Source organism: Thalassophryne amazonica, chromosome 9 (genome assembly GCF_902500255.1).
Source record: "Thalassophryne amazonica chromosome 9, fThaAma1.1, whole genome shotgun sequence".
Taxonomy (NCBI): domain Eukaryota; kingdom Metazoa; phylum Chordata; class Actinopteri; order Batrachoidiformes; family Batrachoididae; genus Thalassophryne; species Thalassophryne amazonica.
The window spans coordinates 106974766-106981591 of NC_047111.1; positions in this window are offsets into that span (position 1 = coordinate 106974766).

Genomic DNA, 6826 nt, shown 5'->3' on the forward strand with positions numbered 1-6826 from the left:
TGAGGCTCAGTTTGCTGGAGTTCAGGCGTGGACTGGGGGGACTCAGGGCGCCCCTCTGAGTGATAGAGCAGTTAGGGCAGGTGCAGGATGTAAAACCAGGCATGGAGCATTTGAAGCAGTGACTGCCACCCTCATTTTTACGTTTTGCTTGAAAGCGGGGAATATGCATGATATTGGGGCCAAGGCCTCTACTGGTGGTTGGCTCTCACTGCGGTATTGTATCACTTCCTGTTCCGGAGCACAGCTGTGTTTTGCTGTATCTGTTAGCTGTTTAATCTGCGCAGTTAGATTGATCTAGTTAACTAGATAACGATTTGTTTCACAGTGTAATCTTCACGTGCCTTAACTAAAGCACTCCCTCTGCTGAATCACCTCTAAATTATTTACACATTATTCACTTTGTGTGTTTTTAGGAATCCGCTAGCTTAGTGCAGCTACTAGCTCTTAGCCGGTTTAGCATGGCGGCTTCTCCTGTCTCTCCTGCACTTTTCTGCTCTGGGTGTGAAATGTTTAGTTATTCCTCGGCCTCCTTTAGCAGTAATGGTACTTGTAATAAGTGTAGCTTATTCGTAGCTTTGGAGGCCAGGCTGGGCGAACTGGAGACTTGGCTCCGCACCGTGGAAAATTCTACAGCTAGCCAGGCCCCTGTAGTCGGTGCGGACCAAGGTAGCTTAGCCGCCGTTAGTTTCCCTCTGGTAGATCCCGAGCAGCCGGGAAAGCAGGCCGACTGGGTGACTGTGAGGAGGAAGCGTAGTTCTAAACAGAAGCCCCGTGTACACCGCCAACCCGTTCACATTTCTAACCGTTTTTCCCCACTCGACGACACACCCGCAGAGGATCAAACTCTGGTTATTGGCGACTCTGTTTTGAGAAATGTGAAGTTAGCGACACCAGCAACCATAGTCAATTGTCTTCCGGGGGCCAGAGCAGGCGACATTGAAGGAAATTTGAAACTGCTGGCTAAGGCTAAGCGTAAATTTGGTAAGATTGTAATTCACGTCGGCAGTAATGACACCCGGTTACGCCAATCAGAGGTCACTAAAATTAACATTGAATCGGTGTGTAACTTTGCAAAAACAATGTCGGACTCTGTAGTTTTCTCTGGCCCCCTCCCCAATCGGACCGGGAGTGACATGTTTAGCCGCATGTTCTCCTTGAATTGCTGGCTGTCTGAGTGGTGTCCAAAATATGAGGTGGGCTTCATAGATAATTGGCAAAGCTTCTGGGGAAAACCTGGTCTTGTTAGGAGAGACGGCATCCATCCCACTTTGGATGGAGCATCTCTCATTTCTAGAAATCTGACCAATTTTCTTAAATCCTCCAAACCGTGACTATCCAGGGTTGGGACCACGAAGCAGAGTTGTAGTCTTACACACCTCTCTGCAGCTTCTCTCCCCCTGCCATCCCCTCATTACCCCATCCCCGTAGAGACGGTGCCTGCTCCCAGACCACCAATAACCAGCAAAAATCTATTTAAGCATAAAAATTCAAAAAGAAAAAATAATATAGCACCTTCAACTGCACCACAGACTAAAACAGTTAAATGTGGTCTATTAAACATTAGGTCAGCTGACTCTCTCTTCTAAGTCCCTGTTAGTAAATGATATAATAATTGATCAACATATTGATTTATTCTGCCTTACAGAAACCTGGTTACAGCAGGATGAATATGTTAGTTTAAATGAGTCAACACCCCCGAGTCACACTAACGGCCAGAATGCTCGTAGCACGGGCCGAGGTGGAGGATTAGCAGCAATCTTCCATTCCAGCTTATTAATTAATCAAAAACCCAGACAGAGCTTTAATTCATTTGAAAGCTTGACTCTTAGTCTTGACCATCCAAATTGGAAGTCCCAAAAACCAGTTTTATTTGTTATTATCTATCGTCCACCTGGTCATTACTGTGAGTTTCTCTGTGAATTTTCAGACCTTTTGTCTGACTTAGTGCTTAGCTCAGATAATTATAGTGGGCGATTTTAACATCCACACAGATGCTGAGAATGACAGCCTCAACACTGCATTTAATCTATTATTAAACTCAATTGGCTTTGCTCAAAATGTAAATGAGTCCACCCACCACTTTAATCATATCTTAGATCTTGTTCTGACTTATGGTATGGAAATTGAAGACTTAACAGTATTCCCTGAAAACTCCCTTCTGTCTGATCATTTAATAACATTTACACTTACTCTGATGGACTACCCAGCAGTGGGGAATAAGTTTCATTACACTAGAAGTCTTTCAGAAAGCGCTGTAACTAGGTTTAAGGATATGATTCCTTCTTTATGTTCTCTAATGCCATATACCAACACAGTACAGAGTAGCTACCTAAACTCTGTGAGATAGATTATCTCGTCAATAGTTTTACATCGTCATTGAAGACAACTTTGGATGCTGTAGCTCCTCTGAAAAAGAGAGCTTTAAATCAGAAGTGCCTGACTCCGTGGTATAACTCACAGACTCGCAGCTTAAAGCAGATAACCCGTAAGTTGGAGAGGAAATGGCGTCTCACTAATTTAGAACATCTTCACTTAGCCTGGAAAAAGAGTCTGTTGCTCTATTAAAAAAAAAGCCCTCCGTAAAGCTAGGACATCTTACTACTCATCACTAATTGAAGAAAATAAGAACAACCCCAGGTTTCTTTTCAGCACTGTAGCCAGGCTGACAAAGAGTCAGAGCTCTATTGAGCCGAGTATTCCTTTAACTTTAACTAGTAATGACTTCATGACTTTCTTTGCTAATAAAATTTTAACTATTAGAGAAAAAATTACTCATAACCATCCCAAAGACGTATCGTTATCTTTGGCAGCTTTCAGTGATGCCGGTATTTGGTTAGACTCTTTCTCTCAGATTGTTCTGAGTTATTTTCATTAGTTACTTCATCCAAACCATCAACATGTCTATTAGACCCCATTCCTACCAGGCTGCTCAAGGAAGCCCTACCATTATTTAATGCTTCGATCTTAAATATGATCGATCTATCTTTTCTCTCAAAAATTCTTGAAAGGGTAGTTGTAAAACAGCTAACTGATCATCTGCAGAGGAATGGTCTATTTGAAGAGTTTCAGTCAGGTTTTAGAATTCATCATAGTACAGAAACAGCATTAGTGAAGGTTACAAATGATGACATGCTTCCCTTAGGCAGTATTATTAGACCGTATTGCTTAAATTTTCATTGTTACGCAGATGATACCCAGCTTTATCTATCCATGAAGCCAGAGGACACACACCAATTAGCTAAACTGCAGGATAAAGACATGGATGACCTCTAATTTCCTGCTTTTAAACTCAGATAAAACTGAAGTTATTGTACTTGGCCCCACAAATCTTAGAAACATGGTGTCTAACCAGATCCTTACTCTGGATGGCATTACCCTGACCTCTAGTAATACTGTGAGAAATCTTGGAGTCATTTTTGATCAGGATATGTCATTCAAAGCGCATATTAAACAAATATGTAGGACTGCTTTTTTGCATTTACGCAATATCTCTAAAATTAGAAAGGTCTTGTCTCAGAGTGATGCTGAAAAACTAATTCATGCATTTATTTCCTCTAGGCTGGACTATTGTAATTCATTATTATCAGGTTGTCCTAAAAGTTCCCTGAAAAGCCTTCAGTTAATTCAAAATGCTGCAGTTAGAGTACTAACGGGGACTAGAAGGAGAGAGCATATCTCACCCATATTGGCCTCTCTTCATTGGCTTCCTGTTAATTCTAGAATAGAATTTAAAATTCTTCTTCTTACTTATAAGGTTTTGAATAATCAGGTCCCATCTTATCTTAGGAACCTCATAGTACCATATCACCCCAATAGAGCACTTCGCTCTCAGACTGCAGGCTTACTTGTAGTTCCTAGGGTTTGTAAGAGTAGAATGGGAGGCAGAGCCTTCAGCTTTCAGGCTCCTCTCCTGTGGAACCAGCTCCCAATTCAGATCAGGGAGACAGACACCCTCTCTACTTTTAAGATTAGGCTTAAAACTTTCCATTTTGCTAAAGCTTATAGTTAGGGCTGGATCAGGTGACCCTGAACCACCCCTTAGTTATGCTGCTATAGACTTAGACTGCTGGGGGGTTCCCATGATGCACTGAGTGTTTCTTTCTCTTTTTGCTCTGTATGCACCACTCTGCATTTAATCATTAGTGATCGATCTCTGCTCCCCTCCACAGCATGTCTTTTTCCTGGTTCTCTCCCTCAGCCCCAACCAGTCCCAGCAGAAGACTGCCCCTCCCTGAGCCTGGTTCTGCTGGAGGTTTCTTCCTGTTAAAAGGGAGTTTTTCCTTCCCCCTGTAGCCAAGTGCTTGCTCACAGGGGGTCGTTTTGACCGTTGGGGTTTTACATAATTATTGTATGGCCTTGCCTTACAATATAAAGCGCCGTGGGGCAACTGTTTGTTGTGATTTGGCGCTATATAAAAAAATTGATTGATTGATCTCTGCTCCCCTCCACAGCATGTCTTTTTCCTGGTTCTCTCCCTCAGCCCCAACCAGTCCCAGCAGAAGACTGCCCCTCCCTGAGCCTGGTTCTGGTGGAGGTTTTTTCCTGTTAAAAGGGAGTTTTTCCTTCCCACTGTTGCCAAGTGCTTGCTCACAGGGGGTCGTTTTGACCGTTGGGGTTTTTCCGTAATTATTGTATGGCCTTGCCTTACAATATAAAGCGCCTTGGGGCAACTGTTTGTTGTGATTTGGCGCTATATAAATAAAATTGATTGAATTGATTGATTGAAGGACAGAATGGAGATTATGTGCTCTTAGCATTAAGTCAGTGACTGAATCGACAGGTGTGCTAAAAAGAGCGACTCTGTATTTCTCCTGGGCGTGCTTACAGATCAGCTCCATCTGCTCTGTCTCAGATGGGGGATTCCTGTTTTTTGAATTCACCAAGCATGTGGGCTACAAATGTGGGTAGGGGCTCCTCAGGACGCTGGAAGCAGTCAAGAATGCCTCTCAATACACGCTCTTGGTTATCAGAGGGGAGGAAGACTGTCCTAAACAGCACACAAAAATCGCTCCTGGCAACATTGTTATTAAGCACACTGAACCATTTCTTTGCTTCACCAGACAGAAAGCGTGGCAGCTCCCTGAGGATTTGAGCAGCTGACAGTTTAAAGGAAGACCTGTAAGTACTAACAGATTGTAGCCAGTCTTCTGGGTGGATTACACCAGTGCCAGGAAACACAGGAGGCTCGAGCTTCGCTTGGTGTAATGCAGCTGCTAGAACCCTTGTAGTGTTTGCAAGTTCAAGAGAATATGATTGGTGATGTTCCGTATCCTCCGCAGCTTTAGCATGTGATGGTGTCGCCACATTGGAATATGCAGTTCTCCTGGAAAGAGCAGCAAGCACAAAGGGGGGTCGAGGTAGCTGCTGGGATGTGGTTGGCAGAGGGGCATGCAGCGGCTAACTTGTCATCTCTGGGTTTATATCCCAATATCCCAATGTTCCAGAATTTTTCCTTGTAGATTAAGGGATTCATGTAGGCACTGCTGAAGCATGTCAACTGTGGCCTGTAAGTTCACTACCTTGCGTGCAAGGTCCACATTTTCATTAGTGTGGGCAGACTTGGGAGGTGCGAAGTCAATATCATCGTGGGGATCTTCAAAGTCGAAGTACTCAGGGTACTTAGCCATGGCTATTACTCAACAACTCAGTTTGAGGTCTTTAAAACATCTTTTTTTTTTTTTTTTTTGCTATTTCTTCACCACATTTAAGTTCAGTTTCAAGAATCCTCACGGCATCATGGATTATCTAAAGCCGCGGTAACTGCGGAGCAAGAAAGCAGGACGTGAATCCACACTTGTTCAAACGAGTCCGTTTGGACCTTTGATGTTGCCGAGGCTAACCAGCTAGGGCTGCTACCCACTCCACAGTACTTATCCACTTTTTGAGTTCTGATAACGGCTCGTAGGCTCCGGTTTTGCAAGATGGTCCAAGGAAAAGTTGTTCGGGCGCCAACTGTGATGGTCCGGATCCGTATTTCCAGAGTCGGCGGGTTTTTGAGAGCATCAGAGGCTAGGACAATTAGCCAGGAAGTGCACGGCTGCTCAGGTTCGGGTTTTCCACAATGCTCGCCTTTATTACAAACACAAAAATATACCCATACAATGCCAGGTTACACGGCTATTATCCGACTCAGGTACGAACCCATGCATCACTTGTGAGTCGAGTGGCAAAATATAAAGACGGGAGGTCGACTTTAGACATACGTCCATAACGAGAGCGCCACATAGACTGACTAATAGTAATAACTGTTGCGCCCTCTGGTGGCGTGGCATAGTCTCTCAAAGGTACATCACACGACCTTGACTGTTACAATACTGCAGCTTTAAGTGTAATTTCCAAGTGTAAATGTGTCTGTCTACCACCGTCTGTCTGTTCATGTACATGACACTTGCATTTTAATTCCACAAGGTGGAGACATTCGTAAAGTATTTCTAAGATTTCCGGTATTTTCCGTCTGCTGTGACCTTGTCCTTCAAAATAAAAACAATGAAAAGAGTTGCAGTTTTTTTTTTTCACTTTAAAAAAGACAAAATAAAAAAAATCAACAATTGAGACATATTAGCTATTTAACAGTTACTTATATTTTTCAAAAATCTTTGCTCATGTAGATGTGCCTAAACATTTTCCACAGTATTGCATGTCGAATATTAGTAGGAAGTGGAACCAAAAATATATATATTTCGTTTTTTCCATAGACTGTGTTTTATCGGGGCCGCACGGTGGGTTAATAGTTAGCACTGTTGCCTCACAGCGATAAGCAGTTGAGGAAGTCATGTCAGGTCACACTGATGTGGGATTTCAAAATTAAAGTTCTTAGCCACAGATT